The sequence below is a fragment of the Rhopalosiphum padi genome, chromosome 2 (genome assembly GCF_020882245.1).
Source record: "Rhopalosiphum padi isolate XX-2018 chromosome 2, ASM2088224v1, whole genome shotgun sequence".
Lineage (NCBI taxonomy): Eukaryota > Metazoa > Arthropoda > Insecta > Hemiptera > Aphididae > Rhopalosiphum > Rhopalosiphum padi.
In genome coordinates this window covers 83,300,183-83,318,123 of record NC_083598.1, presented here as the reverse complement: position 1 = coordinate 83,318,123, position 17,941 = coordinate 83,300,183, and the positions used below count along the sequence as shown (strand labels likewise).

General features: G+C 23.7%; 3 non-coding genes across 3 annotated transcripts; 2 read left to right on the top strand and 1 right to left on the bottom strand.

Annotated features, from left to right (window-relative positions):
- Positions 1 to 2,213: 2,213 nt before the first annotated feature.
- On the top strand, positions 2,214 to 2,286 carry Trnaa-agc (transfer RNA alanine (anticodon AGC)). The gene has a single exon. It is a non-coding gene; the product is annotated as a tRNA-Ala (tRNA).
- Positions 2,287 to 4,322: 2,036 nt separating this feature from the next.
- Positions 4,323 to 4,395, top strand: Trnaa-agc (transfer RNA alanine (anticodon AGC)). Its single transcript has one exon. It is a non-coding gene; the product is annotated as a tRNA-Ala (tRNA).
- Positions 4,396 to 16,755: 12,360 nt separating this feature from the next.
- Positions 16,756 to 16,828, bottom strand: Trnaa-agc (transfer RNA alanine (anticodon AGC)). The gene has a single exon. It is a non-coding gene; the product is annotated as a tRNA-Ala (tRNA).
- Positions 16,829 to 17,941: the final 1,113 nt, after the last annotated feature.

Here is a 17,941-nt window from a genome sequence, read left to right as displayed (position 1 = left end):
GTTTATTTTATAACTAATTTATGTTAGACTTATAATAATGCATTAGCGAATTGTTTATAAAATACCTACCATCAAATCATATAAAAGCTGTGTCCACAGTTCACCTAGGTACATTAGGCCATGTAGTAGTGTAGACTGCTTAATAAAATGCAGTGTAATAATGGGTTTTCCGACAAATTTTAATCTAAGTTATAAAGCAAGCATAAAATACAAAGTAATGACAAAAATTGTATCTTAATACAACTCAAAGTTTATATTTAATTGTTATTAAGTAATAAGATCTCAATTTCTAAAAAGTCGAACATGTGGGTGCCACCGTGCTGTACATTAGTTATTGAATGGATAACTGTAAAGGATGTGTTAAAATTTGAATTCAATTATAAATCATTATATACGAACAATTATTTTTCTGAGCAGCGTCAGTCTGTCAGCATTATCACTAAGTACCTACATTTTATGGTATGTTTTTGATATTGTTATTGCAATTTATTTTACTATTAGTTTTACAGTAGGTTGATTTATAATTTATAATTTATAATAGTTATATTATATAATATTATTGTTTTTAACTTTTGAGTTAATACCATCTTACTGTAAATACTGTAATAAGGTGTGGATATTTTTAAAATATGAAATTTCATTCAAATTTGAACATTTTCAAATGCATTTAAAAATAATTTTGTTTGTAAATATTTTAGTCCTAGTACATTAACTTTAATAGTTCAAGATTTTATAAATTTTTAATAGGATAAAATAATTATTGTAGTTTTCAATTAATTTAGAAAATTATTTTAATTTTCTATGCAGTTAGCTGTCCGTTTACACATACTGTCAATATACTCAATACATGCCGTTATGGAAAAAACGAGTCAATTCACAGGCTATGTGTCTGATAATAATATAAAATTATACATCATGAACTTTAATCTAGCAATAAATTGGTTTATCTTATCTACTTCAGCACACGAGATCACGCCATTTTTTAATTCATCATAATATACTGCAGCACTCAGTTTAATATAATTGTTAACAGGCGTAAAATGTTACTGAAAATAAGTATGAATTGATGTATAGATAAATTAGTTTATAAATTGTGCATAGTGATGAACAATGTTTTAATTAAAATTAAAAATCACATACAATATAAAAATAAACAATTAATAATGAACTTTAAACTTAAAACTTAAAACTTTAAGATATTGGTACCTATAGTAATATTATAATATATAAATAATACATATTGTAATATTGGGCAATTAATAAAACGATGATAAAAATAATTAACAATGAAAACATATTTTGTTAAAAAAAATGTTGATACTATATGCATTATGCAGTATAATATTGTAAGACATTCAATGTACAGTCAAAAAAAAATAAACAAAATTGCACATAATATAATAAATTAATACAATTTTAAACAACCTGCTAAGGGTCTGTTATTTTGAACCTAATCATTTGATGTATTATATATTTCTATTTGATTAATATCACATCTTTTGTACCTACCTATTTATCTCAAGATGTTTACACAGTTGCACTTGTTTTATTATTTTGTTATTTCTTTTCGTTTGAAAGTTAGGAATAGTTTTTGAAATGTACCACATATAATACTATTAAGCAACTAACAAGTGATAAAACACAGCTAACTGCAGTGTTATGATGGACTTAAATCTTATTACTTGAACTCTATGTTTTCATCGTAATCTCGTTTAATTTTAAATGTAGAAAATATAGTAATTTATAATAATTATTGACAGAATTGTCGGCATCGAAGTCACCAGGCAACATAATTTCAATCGTCCAAACGTGACTATAGTTATAGTTACTCTAATAAGTCTAACAGACTTCATTTGTTCGTTAAAATCATAAACTTCACTAAAATTACCACTGCCTTTGTAAACAGTAAACACACCCGTATTAATAGACTACCTATTTTAAACTTAAGTTATAGTACAGCAAGTACAAGTGTACCCTACTCTAGACATCCAAGATCCAACCCTGAAATTAATATTACAATTTATTTCATTTACAAATAGGTATTATACATTTTTTTTTTTTAGTGGTTATATATAAGAAATTATATAATGTCAGGCTATCGTTGTATGTTTCTTTTACTTTGTTTGTGTCACGACCGTGGCACTGAATACCGATTTAAACTCAATAAAATCTGTTCTTTCAAATAATCAAGCTTTGATTATTTACTTTCATCTGGGGGCGTAGCTCAGATGGTAGAGCGCTCGCTTAGCATGCGAGAGGTACCGGGATCGATGCCCGGCGCCTCCAACTTTTAATTTTTTTTTATTTGTATTAAACGTAAATTTGTAATTTTATTTTATTAATTTAATCTTTTAAGGATAGCTGAGTTGGAAGCATTTTAAAATTAAATTTCATGAAAAAAAAATAATAATAAAAATGAATTATTATTACCTATTTTTTTTTTAATAAATGTTAAAATATTGATGGTGTGTGAAGTAAAAAATAAATTCAAAAAAGTGATTTGTTAAATTGACCAGTTGGAAAATTAAACGAGGTCACGAACAGAAGCTCGACTCTCAAGTAAAACTTCATTAGATATTTTAACTACAAAATAATTGTTTATTAAAAATCATTATTATTTTTGATCTATTTATTATCTGATTTTTTCTTATATTTGAACTCAAATATATAGTTGAACCTCTGTTATGGAAATAGATAGAGTACCAAGTATTCTCAGAGTCATAAAGTTAAATATTTTTTTAAAATAAACTTATAATAGGATATTGTAAATAATTTGTTTTGTATTTATGTTAAGTTCCAAGTATGACTGAAACTTATTTAAATAGTTTCCTATACTATATGATGTTATCTTATATAATTGATCTTTGCGTGTTTGAAGAGAGGTTTTAATCTGCTTCGTTGGTTTATCCACACGAAATTATGGTTTATTTAAAATCTAAAGTAACTACAAATTGCTATATTATTGGAACTTAAATATTTGATTTTTTGCAATTTAATAAATTTATAATGATTAATGAACTTTTATTCTTAACGACTAACGATTTGACAAGTATATTGGTTTACAACGTTTTCTTTCCTATGCATAACGTTTCTCTGGCAGTGGAACTACGAACATTCAAGTAGTTTGACTTAGATATTGGTTATAAAAGTCTTTTAATCGTTATAATTGAAAGGTTAAATTTAAATTGCAACATACAAATATTTTTGGCTTAAATATATAACACTATTTTCTGACTATTATATAGTTGCTACGGTAACCAAACAATTACAAAGTAATCGGTACTTAGTTTTATCGATTAATCATTATTTAATTGTATAGATTAATATTTCTTATAGCCAATAACAGCCAACACTAAAAGTATATTGTAAAGAATTTGATGTTTTGTTTTTTTTTAACGAAATAAATATCTTTAGTTTTCCTAAGCATACGAATTAGTAAAACAATATTGAAGAATTAATGTAACCTTCGTAATTGTAACAAATTTCCATTTAGAATAGTTTATCAATACTTTAATAATTTACGTAGAATACATTTTGTAGATTCTTAAGAAATAAAAAATAAATATCTAACAATAATACATAAGTTTATGTTTTAGAAACGCAGTCAATGTAAAAAAAATGCCAGCATCATCCACAGGTCTCTGTTTATCTTTATATACTGTCTGTTAGGTACATTAAACGTGTACTCGTATTTACACGATCAATTCATATTTGTTCATACATTTTTTGTATAGCCTGTTTATTTACTATAAAACATATTGTATTATATTTTATTTTAAAATATATGTTTTTGAGCTCGGCACAGACATTTTGATTTTCTGACTCTAACTTTACTAATTTATTAAGTTACTTTACAGTTAACAGTTAACAGTTATACACTAATATTTACTTTATTATAAACAATATGATGATATATTATATTTTTGGTCTAACTTAAGAATTTATAGGTATCTAAAACCTAACTTAAGATTCCTAAATTGCAAAATAATAGTAAAAAAAACTTCATAAACTTTCCTTGAAAAGGAAAATATCTATTTTTATTTGTATATTTATTAAATTAAAATTTGTCATTATAAGTCATTAGTTTTTTTTTTTAAACTATTCGTGTACCATAATATTATCCATATTATTTTTAAACTTTTTATAACATACAATTTAGTTTTTTTTCAATATTAAAATTATTTGGATTTAGTCTCAACAACCTTATTAAAGTAAAATTCTTCATTTGTTGAATTCTTCCGCATAAACCTATAATAGTTAAAGGATTGGATTAATATTATCATTCTCTCAAATGATCTACATTTCTCCACAGACTAACAACTGGGGGCGTAGCTCAGATGGTAGAGCGCTCGCTTAGCATGCGAGAGGTACCGGGATCGATGCCCGGCGCCTCCAATTTGATTTTTTTACCTGTAAGAACTAATCATATAACCGAAAATATTTGATACCCGTGTCAATATTATTTATTCACTATATTAATAAACTATATTTATAAACTTTATTATTAAACCTAGTAATATAGTAATATTATTTTGTGTTTTTTCATAAAAATTTCATATTTAAGAAAATAGAATTTTATTAAATATTTTCTGAAATTTAATTAAAATAAAAAACATTATATTTCAGATTATATTTATTGTAATTATAAAAATTAATTGTGGTTTTCATACTACGGAGTTTGTCTTGAATTTTTATATTTAATATTAAAATTAAAAGTCTTGAGCATTTTGATATATATATATATATATATATATATTAAATATATGATGGCAATTAAGATGAAACAATAGTCTTTTAATTTTTAAATAAATTATCGTCAGGACGCTGAAAAAAAGTTTTAAAAATGCATTTAAACTTTATATAAAACCGCTTTAATTGCGGTTTGGTGTGTATAATTTGTGCCATTTAATTAAAAATAGATAAATAGCAGACACTGGGTACAATTTATATAGACTACAATTATATTGTTATTATACCCGAAAATAAACTAAATTATAGTTTATGGACAATATTTCTAAATTCTATTCTAACAATTTAATTATAGACTTGTCGTTCATTACCAATAATTAGTATTAATGGTTCATTAGAGACTACGGCATCTCAATTGAGTTTTAGATTGTATTTTGTTGGTAAATTAAAAATAAACTTTGTTCGATTTTGATGATCATTAATTAGGCATTAATATATTATTTTATATTATATTTATTTGAATATTCTACATATTTTTTAGTACTGTTAGGTTAGGTATTTGGTTGTAATTTGTATACATACAACTTTACAAGAGAGGTTACATTTTTATTTGAATTAAAATATAATAATAATATTTTATACTATATCAATGTAGTAACAAGCTATAGTCATATCTCACATAATAATATAATATTATGTATAGATATAAACTATATATTATAACTTATAAGTACCATTAAACAATACATAACACTAAATGTCAAATATCATGATATAATATTATAAGAGTTGTGTATATTATAGTATATTATAGTACTACCTATACTATAATATATTCTGTATGTCGATGATCCAAGTATTCAGAACATTTTAATTTGATTAACTGCTATTTAATGAAAAGTATTATTGTTAGTTTGGTCATTTTTAAAACCATCGCTAATAATTCAAAAGTCAGTTATGATAATAAGAGCAAAAAAATAGTATAAAATCCAAAATAACTTTATTCTGGTTGGTGTAATAATTCACTGAAAAATAAAATCATTTTCTTTTTGAAATCGAGAATACAAATTATCGTAACCCACACCTACACGAACACGTGTCGGTATAATATATATTTGGAACAATGAAATAATAAATTATTTTGTGTAAATCTGCTGTAATACAACGCAATAATAATAATAATATAAGGTGCATTCGAGTAGAAAAAAAATTACAAGGACAGCTTGTTATTTGAATTTTTCATCTATTGAGGAAAATGTTAAATTATGATGAGAGCAATTTCGTTTATTATTTTAATTATAACTCAACTTGACTAGTCTAACATTTATTATCATCAGCCATCAGAGAACATATTTACAAGCAGTTTTTTATTCCCGTAAAATTACATAGCATCGTAACAAATTTATCTGTGCAGATACAGGGAAACATTTGATTCGTATACGATGATATACACTATTTAATTATTGTACTATTATTGGAATACGTAGTATTTATAATTTTTTTATTTTTTAAGAGTTGATAATTTCGCATCTTGTAAAAATATTGTTTATTTATTTATTTTTGAACGATTATTTCCGAGTTTTTACTGATTATATTTTCTATCGATATTTTAAATATAGTCCTTAATATTATGTGTTCTTTTCCACTCCATATATTCCTTTTTTCATTATTAACCACAACAATTAATATTATTATTTGTACAGTACCAATCTAGAACTTATCTATTTCAACTTTGCGTAGACAGACACTCAAACATTCGTTTGCAGTTACGAGTTTGTGTAAAAATGTTTAAATCACCTATCCGTCATAATAATAAACTTAAGCACCGATAATGAGTAAGTAGGTAGTTATTATTAATATAATATTATAATAGCATAATCGTTTATAGAGATAGTTATAATTTCGAACCAATAGAATTATTAACATTTAAATTGTTTGTACATCGTATTTTCTCATATAAATATCTAATAATAATAAGTGAAATACAAATAATTAAATAAAATAGTTATAATAAATCCTCGTCGACTTACCTGACAATTATATTTTTTTTAGTTATATTAATACATAAGTAATACTATAGTATTAATGGTTTTGTTTACAGTAAATATTTGTGTTACAATAAATTATCCAAATTCATTTATTTTATGAATTTTAGCACGTCTTGTTAGTTGGCTATCTTGTTTTGTTTTAGGGATTGACGGATGAAATAGGAATTCAGGAATATTTTAGCAGCTTATTTTATTTTGTTACTATTCGACTAGAAGGTGTTTGACTGTTAATTGGACTCCACAGGTCGAGAATTTAATTTGATCTTTTTTATTAATAATTTATAAAATAACTATATATTATCTAGTATGTCCTAATCTTAAAGTTTAAGGATTACTTATTATTTTCTGTTTAAGTCTTTTTATATATGTTTCAACATTTGGTTGTCTGTTTTATTTCTTTTGGTGTTTAGTTTTAATTACAATTTTTTTCAACCATTCAATGATAAATTAATTCGTCTAAAATTAAGATCGTTGATAAAAAGTTAAATTATTTAGTTTTTAAGTATTGTTAATTAATGATGCATAATGATTTGTACAAAGATAATTTATGGTGCCTATTTACTCCAGTATTACTTACTACTTTAGTTAAAAAAAGCTAATATTGCTTAATAATTTAATAATAATGTTTACATTTTTTATTTCCAGAGAAAGCATGTGATATATATATATTTATATAAATATATAGATTAATATATTATTTAGGTACTTTCGAAATCTGTATGTGTATAATTGTATTAAGTTATGTGTATGGGTTTAATAATACATTTAGCCATCTAGGTACAGTTGTCTGGGAGCATAAAAAATGAATTAGTCATTTCAAAATATAATATTAATTTTCTTTTACTATAAAAATTTAAAAAAATGAAATTTATAACACCTTTTTTTTTTTTAAATAATAGGATTTTAAATAATTAGATAATATACGTCTTAATAATTTAGATTTGTATAAATTATTCTTCGTTATTTTATAATGACATTGATTTTTCTTCTATTAAATATATAGACTGTACGAGTAACTAGTTAAAATAATAAATTAGTATACATATTGTGTACATGTGTAATAATATATATATACTATATAATATATATAGTTCATGGTCTGTTATTGGTATTTGGTATAGTTAAAAATGTGAAAGTATTGCCTGCAGGGGTAACAACTATTAGGTGATCGTAATACATTTTGATACTAATATTCTACAATGAATGTATTCACATACATTTTGTACATTCGTACATTGCTAAGTATACCATGTTTTCCATTGTCTAGATCTAAATCACTACTTTTATAACTTGTGTTATTATGTAGAATTTATTGTATTATTTAAAATAAATTGTACTGTACATAATAGCATAATTAATAAAATTAACAATATTCTCAGTAAAGTGAATATTAGAAATAATAATTATTTAAAAATGTGTAATGGTGTATTGGAATTTTAAATAATTTTATAAATTGAATTTAATATTTAGTAAAATAAAATAATATTTATACTTAATTATATAAACGTACTCGATATAAAAAATAATTAATCTTATTGGAACATTATATAATATATATTATATTTAACTATTAAATTGATAAATGGTAATTATAAAATTACAAAATGGTCTGGCATATAAATATAATATTAATCAAACAAATTACCAATAATAATTGCTGTATGTAATATATACATTAACTATTAACTATTTCACTTTAAGTAGTCACTTTGGTAACCAGGGTAACTAATATTGTAAGGTCATAAACTCATAACTCATAATGGATATATACTTGGTAGGTATATATAAGGCATAAACTATTTAAAACTGAATATTTTATTTTTATATGTCTGTTTATTTAGAGATAAGTAAGTACCTAATGTTTAAGCATAATATTTTAAAAGCTCTCGAATAAAAAAAATTTAATATTCATAATAATTTGTTATTTTTAAATAAAGATGATACAACGATTCTATAACTACACTTTTAAAAAAAATATTGTGTCATTTAAATATTTAAAAAAAATTATAGGTACCTATATTATATTAACCTTGTGTTTTGAACTTTTAGTTTTATTTAATATAACTTTATTGTTCCAATAACATATCAATATCGACAATATACTTCTAACAAAAAATAAATACCAAAAGTATTCATTTAATAATATACATATATTGAGATAATTATAAAATGTATAAATACAAATAATATATATTAGGGATGTTTTATTAATAAGAATGGCATTTTACCGTAGTCTGTAGAGTAAAAACCATCTATTAATGGTACTTCGGTATATTATAAAATACTAAAATAAATTGAAGGTTTCTTTAATCAAATTTATACATTCAAAACTGATAGTTGATACTATAAATAACATTTTTAAACATAATATATTATATGATATGAAAAAATTTAAATAAGAATTTGGCTGAATGATTGTATTTATATTACCCTTATATTCCTTATGTATTGTTATTAAAATTAAAATAAAAGATGCTATTGATATTATACACTGTGTATTAATGAAATATCTTAGGATAAAATTTACATTTTATAATTTTAAGTTGGACGTGGTATCCTGGTATTTAACTAAGTATAAATTAGAAAACATGGTAATTTATAATTCTGAACACGTGTCTAAGTTTGCGTAAGATTACGTGCAATTTATTTGATTTGTTCAAGAGTAGATACTACTTCTAAAAGTACGAAATATACATGTATAATATCCAATTTGTGTCACTACATTTTACCATAAATTAATATCATTCAAATCAGAATTAATAGGGTTTTGATATTGGTTATCACTAGAGTTATATATAAATTATTATTTGTATTTGTATTTTACATTATAAATTATTACATAAAATAATTTAAACGATTTATTAAGATTAAAAAAAAATATTCTTCATCAGTCGTATTTATTTTGTTATAAAATTGTACAAAAATTAGAAGGTACCCGTAGTAATTATACTATTTATTCATATAAAGATAGTAATGGAAGGTATAATATAATGTAGAATGTAATTAACGCTATTATTACTTTATTTTTAATAATGTGTGGTATACCTACTAGACAAATCTTGTTCACTTGAAATAAACCACAATTTATTTGATTTTTAAGTATATATTTAAACAGATAATATTGAGTAGTAAAATAAATAATTAATTATTAAGTATTATCTATAATAAATAATAATATTGGTAATGATAATAATTTGTCTTTGCTGCTTATAAAAATCTATATATATTTATTAATTTTTTTTAAAGTTACACTAAATTTCTATAGGAAATTTTTGTGGAATTATTGGGATTCGGTCTTAAACTCAAATTTTTGCAGGAGATGATTCGGATATTTAATGTTTACCGTGTAAATCTATAACAGTAGTTTTATACGGGATAACTATTATAGGTATACTAACTTTATATTTTGTTTGAAAACGTGCAATTAATTAACTAATTATATTTAGACCGTGAGTCTACTGGTTATATCTAATTACAATAAATAAATCAACATAAGTAGGTCAATCTATCACAAAAATATACACATATTATTTAAAAAATACTTTTTGGATATAATTACTATGAAAAGAATCAATAAATCAATTAAATTTGTAGTTTTTTCTTGTTAGTATACGTTAGTTTAACAATACATATAGTGCTAATATTATAATATAGTGCCTATCGTTAAAATAAATTCATTTAACTTAAAATATTACCGCAGTTTCATTATTAAATATAATTTTTAAATATTTTTTACAAATTTTTAATTTATAACCATACAGTTATTACAAACTTAATGTTATTCAAGCGAGGATTATCCAGGGAGGTGAGGCAAGGTACTTGCTTACCAGGCATCTGATCATGTCATATTATTAAAAATGATATATAATAGTAAAACACCATAAATTTACTTATAAAATTATAAGAATGATAATGGAGAGAAATAAGAATTATGCAATAATGTTGCCATGGATTGTTAAATTTGAAAAATTCTATAAATTGAATATTATGGGTAGAGTATTTTATTTATAATATGGTATACAATTGTATATTAATATTAGTATTTACCTATATTAGAAATATTATAATATAATTGATGTTTAAATATCTAACTGCACTTAAGTTTTGTTCTTGGAAATCCTGGACATGATAACAGTACCTACTATTAATAAACAATTTACCCTTATAATTTATATACTTTATCAGAGGTATGTATTCATAACTTAATTTATATTAAAATCAAACATGAAAAAATAAAATTATATTATCGTGCATTCAAACGGGTATTCAAACAAAATAATAACAAATAGCTTCCTTCGTAATGGAATGGTCAATAGGACTTTTACGTATTCATAAATATTCTATGGGGATCTAAGCAAATTATTCATTTTGTAATTTAATATTTAAATTAAATTTGTATTAAAAATTTAAAAATAGATTGTTCTTATTTATATAACATAATTTTGTATAAAGCGTAAAAGTGTAAAAAAAGTTGTATTGATAATACTATTGACTAAAAAAATAAATCATCTAAAATATAACATTAACCTTTACAAGCGGTCATTTAAGTATCCAATGATTTTTTTTCTAGCTTAAATAAGTTATTTTTGGTACATGGAGTTATTTTATCACATTAGTCCAAATTACATTTTGTTGTAAAATAATTTAGGTTTAAAATTATTTACGTTGTAGAAACTAAACATTTGAGATCACCACTTTTCGGATTCTCTGTTGATTATTTGCTTACTGCCAATACCCTGAGGGAAATATTAGTTGTTACTAATTGCTAAGCCGTTACATGATTGTGGACTGTAGTACGAAGTTGTTTGTATTAAGACTTTAAACACCAAGACTGTTGAGTATTCAGTAATGCATCCCAAATGGCAAATATGTACAAAGATCTTTCGTGTAGTTTTGGTCAATTCGTGTACAAACTTATAAAATGTACAAAATAAGTATACTACATTTATTTATACTATAATCCAACTCTTAGAAAGTTTTGATTAAAAAAACTCTCAATATGTGTATTTAGGTTTTATTCGAAAAAAATAATGTAAGAGAAACCTAACATTTAAAATAAATGTAAAAATTGATTTGTATTAAGAAAATATAGTATGCAAAGCGTAAGGTAATTAAAAGTAGAAAAAAAATAAAGTATTTGTTTTGCTTAATGCAATAAATGTATATGTGTATTACCTATAAAATATATGTATTGCCAATTAGCTAAAATATGATTAACTTATGTTTATTTTTTTATATATTATTAAAAGATAATTCTCAAAAATGCTAAAACCTGAAAAAAGTATAATAATATTAATTGGTATATTAATAAAAATACAAAATTATAAATTTACTCTTATTCTCGTGTATAGAATTCAACGTTTTTTTTCAGGTATTATACTCGTAATATATATTATTGTTAGTAGATTTTCCTTACATCTTGGGAAAATATTAACTAATAAAAATATTAAAAAAAAGGAAGAAATTAGGTAAACGCTATGCTGTATCGATGGAAATGTTGAATGTACATGTCATTGATTAAATTACTGTAATGTATGTTTTTAATTAATCAGAATTATATACATTATGTATTTATGTTTATGTATTATATATATATATAACTATTTTTATAAAATTATAAATGCGAAAATAGCCATGATATAAAAATCAATCTGTTAATATTCAATTTTATACTGCTTTGAGCAATAAATACAATAATTTTTTTTTTTTTGAATATACATAAATAATATTAGTAGCTAGTTAGTAGTTACTAGCAGTATTAAGTATTCAAGTACTACTTATGAAATATCTGGATTTGTTGACTACCTCGTAGTTTGCAGCATAGAACATTGAAAAATTGTTATTTGATGAGGTACCATTATTTCATTAACAAAACTTAAAAAGCACAATTAATTTAAACAAAATATTTATGAATAATATTTCTAAATAAAACAATAAAAATTTGAATTTGATATGATAAAAGAGATTTTGATATAATGAACGTTGAACACAACATGCATAACATTACATTTCATTCTGTTAATTGAAATTTAAATAATTTTAAAATATAATTTGTAACTTTAAAAAAGGTAAAAAATATGACTTTTAGTAAAACAAACTTTGATTTTTAGTATACAGTATAATACTGTTTCTAGAATCAAAGCAAATGCTAATATATATATATATTTCATAAAAAATAAAAAAACAAACATTTTGACATAATATTTAGTGTTTGAGGTTACGAAAGAATTTCAATTTCGTTTATTAGTTTTTCGAACTTTTCCCCATAACGTTTTTGTTATTGTATTTTTTTTAGATTTTATACAATACTATGTCGTACAATTTTGTTTATTTTATACATTTACCGACAGCGGTGGTGACATTTTAAGGACTCGATTTTCACTGTTGCTACATTATGGGCTATGGCAATGGGATTTACTACCTATATCCATTGTTGATGTCAGGCATCTTGCGCGTAAATTATTTTTTCCTTCGAGAATAAAATCTTTCTGGCTAAATGCCAAAGACTACCGGTACAACAAATTTAACAAATTAATATATTATGTTAAATACATGAATATGTTTTAAATTAACTGACTATACATAATATAATAGCAAAATACACTATACATCATTTTAGAGTAGACTTTTACAACCAATAAGTACACCTAGTTATATTTAACTATGAATTCAGATAAGTAGAATAGAATATTTTACTTTAATTATTAATTTGAATTTGTTTAAGTAAAAAAGTGGGATTTTGAGCAAAAATATATTTTCAGTTTATATATATAAATATATATATATATATATACATTATATATATATATCAGTTATGGGAATTATAAGCTAATTTAAAGTTAAATCGCACTGTGACAGTAAATTAAATGATTAGAAATTTTACCCTAAAATTATGTATAACACAGTGAGTAAGTGTTAAAATGGTGTTATTTATCAATTCGTATTAGTTTTTAGCATATTACGATTGTATTATAGATATTGTAGCTTATTCACTTAAAATTAAAACTTGTTTAGTTATAATAAAAAAAACAGCAATTTCGAGTTAAAAAAAAAATTATATCTTCATTAATGAGGTATGCGAATGATTATGGATATCATATAATATATAATATTATATATGTATTTTTGTATAATATGTATATGATGTTATATGTTGAAAACCTGAGTATAAAAATACGTACCAAACTTTTGTGTACATGTACTTATTTTTATTTTATATCTGTTGTCACAATATTAAAATTATAGGTCTCTGTATTTGAAATTTGTCGTTATAGAATCTAGGATGGCAACTTCTTCGAGGAAACATGGGGCATATAAGTTTAGATAATTGTTTTTGTATACTCATATTTTTATATGTTATAACGTTTTATTTGTTTTCTAATTTTTTATCAATATAAAGTAGTAATATTTTTCGACTGCTACAATATTGTCATTATTAATTAGAATGGCTTGGTGACATGTTTACATTTTGCCGTTATTATATAGAATTTAAAATTTAAGTAACTGATCCTATGTAGTAGTGGCAGTAAATAGGGATTAGCTCACACTTTTAAGTGTCTACGACTAATAAAATATACTATATTATATCATATTATATCGGACGGCATCGATGACGCCACAGAGCTGTACCTAGAATTTTAGTATTGTACATCAGCTTGGATCTATTTACGAGCAGCATTAACCGACTAGGAAGTTACTATAGAATATCACTCGCAAATTACTACGTAATTTTATTTTAATAATAAAATATAAATTTTTCTATAAACTTAAATTACATTTTAGTTGTTATTTTCCACCTATATTAATTTTAAGGCCATTTTAATAATATCGTTTTTACTTGAATGGATTACTTCATAAATAATTAATAGGGTAATTGGGACTTAATATATTATTAATCTTTGTTTTACTAACGTATAACATACCTAATTTTAAATTCAGAATAATTTATTTTATTGTGTTATTTTTAATACTTGAGTAAATTAACCTATTATTGAATTTTAAAGTAATAATAATGACATAAATGATCTTAATTTTACTCATTAACAAAGATGGATATCCGTATCTCACAGGTTACTTTTGTGTTATTTGTTTACAGTTTTAAGCATTTCAATTTATTGAATTTATAGTACAAATATCATAAATTACTAAAACTAAATGTCTATATTATAAAAGCGTTCTACATATCTATAAGTATTTTTCCATTTAACTGTATTGATCAATCTTGGTTGGCAAGGTATTTTTTTCAACTAACATACATTTGTTGTGTATCTTATACAGAGTGAATTACCTGCGAGCATGCTCATTTTATTTTTCATTTAATAATGAATTTATTTAAATTCGGGATTTTGATATTTTAAAATGTACTTAAAAAACATTCTCGACATTTTTTGTACTACTTAAGAAGAATTCTGCAATGATATCGTCTTTTGTTTTTTAAATGAAAACTCCTTTTTTATTGTACATTTTACAGTTTTTTTTTTTTGAAAAATGTTGATGTATCTAACTAAACATTTTCATACGAGTAGTTTTTCATCTATTCATTTTTTTTTTATAAAAACAGATGTAATATCTGATATAGTATTTATTATACTTGGATCAAATATTACAATTTTGTAAAAATAAAATATTACCAACGAAAAATATCACGTCAAAAGGTGTTTTTTTAACGGCTCGAAATATCGTAGTATGCGTCCAATTGTTTTGTATGAACTGACCGCGTCCAAATGACGCCACACCGTATTTAGTATTAATCGAAAAACGTTTAGCACCAAATTAGAGTAGACAGTCGTTTAATATTATAGTATGATACAGAAATCTGAATATAATATGTATGATATAATTCATTTAAAAATGTATTAATATAATATTAAGGTTCCTTAAATGATAGGTTTCTTTCAATGTATATTTATATTTAGTCAATTATTATTATGATGTATTTTTTTTTATTGTTTAGCTATTAAAAATAAATTTACGAGATATTTATTTTTTTTTTCTAAGCTTTATATGTTTATTTATATGATATCTATAATATTTTATAATGATACTTTTGAAATATTTAATGGGTAATGGATTAAATGCCCCTTGGAAGGTTAATGAAGTTGTTAAATTTAGAAGATTTTAGAATTGTTGTAAAGGTGGCATATTATAAGGTGAATTGTTACTAAATCGGTAGGCAAAATCATAGTGAAAAAGTTATCAGTTTTGGCACAGTTGTTATGTACTTTGCAACAGCGCCGGATTGTTGGCGTTTTGGCGTTCACCAGACGGAACAAACGACAATGGTAATCGTCTAAAGGGAAAATTGCCAAAAATCGAGAGTGGCCCCTGAAACGATTCTACTGTGTCGTTTGCTATTTAACTATTTGTAGTTAACTAACTTACATGTCAAAAACTAATTTCGAAGAGCCAATTAATATATTTTAATTTTATCATCGTAAAGTTTTATGATTGTTTCAAATGTACAGCGTATATTTGTGTATGCATTTAAAACATACATGCAATCATAAAAATTATATATGTATAAAGTTTGTTCTTTATTAGTAATTCGCACTACAGTGTATTTTTATTTCTTTAATTTTCTTAACAATTATTAATTAAAAAGTGAAATATAATCGCAATTTTTCATATAATTATGAATTCAAGTTAACTTTGTAAATTGTATCTATATGTGAAAAAAGTTGATTTATTTGTTTTAGATTCTGAGCCAAGCAATGAATGTATTGATTTTACAATGATATGTTTTTTTTTGTGTATCTATCGACACGATAAGTAACCGATAAAATGCATTAATTTTCAATTTTGGGGATGGTGTCTGGTAGAAAAATTGAATCCAGTCAGTGTTTTGAGGGGGAAGGGATAAAAGTAAAAAATGTCCAGTATTTAATACGAGTATACCTAATTAATTAATAGAATATTAAAATTTTTGTTTTTTGGTAAACATTTTTCTAAAAACACTATTAAATTATAATTTAAATTTAAATTTTTTTTGCAATTTTGTGAACGAAAAAAAAATGAAGTTTGGAGGCGCCGGGCATCGATCCCGGTACCTCTCGCATGCTAAGCGAGCGCTCTACCATCTGAGCTACGCCCCCAGATGAAAGTAATAGTTTAAGCTTGATTATTTGAAAGACCAGATTTTATTGAGTTTATATCGGTATTCAGTGCCATAGTGTGTCGCAAACAAACATGAACAATCATCGTAAACATATAGGAACAGGTACTTTGGTAGCCCGACATTTTATAATTCCTTACACGTAACCATTAAAAAAAAAAACAAAAAAAAATGTATTATACTTTTTTGTAAGTTAAGTAAATTATAATATAAAATATTTATTACTTAAAATATATTATAGAAAATAATTAAACCAATATTTATATTCAGACCATAAGGATTTCCCAAAACGTTTTATACTTTTAGTTTATTACGAGCATAATGACTTTGACTGATTTTTTTTTGGCATGTGGGTAAGTTATTTACTGTTGAATATCCAGAATAGGGTACACTTGTACCGGCTTTACTATAAATTATAAGCTTAAAATAAATAATCTATTAATATGGGTGTGTTCATAAAGGCAGTGATAATTTTAGCGAAGGTAATGATTTTAACAAAAAATAAAGTTTGTTTGAGTAAATAACTATAGTTGCATTTGAACGATTGAAATGATGTTGCCTGGTGACTTCGATACCGACGATATTGTCACAAATTATTATTTACTATATTGTCTATATTTAAAACAAGATTACAATGCAGACATAAAGTTCAAGTTCATAACCTCTATCATAACACTGTAGTTAGCTGTGTTTTGTCACTTGTTCAATAGTATTATATATTTATATGTGGTACATTTCAAAAGCTATTCCTATAACTTTTAATGAAAAAAAAAACAACAAAATAATAAAGTAAGTGCAAGAAACTTGAGATAAACACAAAATAGGTGATATTGAATGATTGTGTGGGGATTGCGACTGACATGGATGTGTTGTAATGAAATTTGTTATAAGAAGTTCCGTTCAACTCATTCAAAAGAGGTGTGTCAATGCTGTTTATCTATGCTCTAACCATGTTTTAAATTTGTCAATCCCAAAATCCTCCAATGTACAAGTACTAAGTAATATCATGAGCGTAATTAAAGAAGTTTTATCATTTTTTAATTTATCGTCGACACGCGCTTTTATTTTGAAAAATAATCTCAAAACTCAAAAA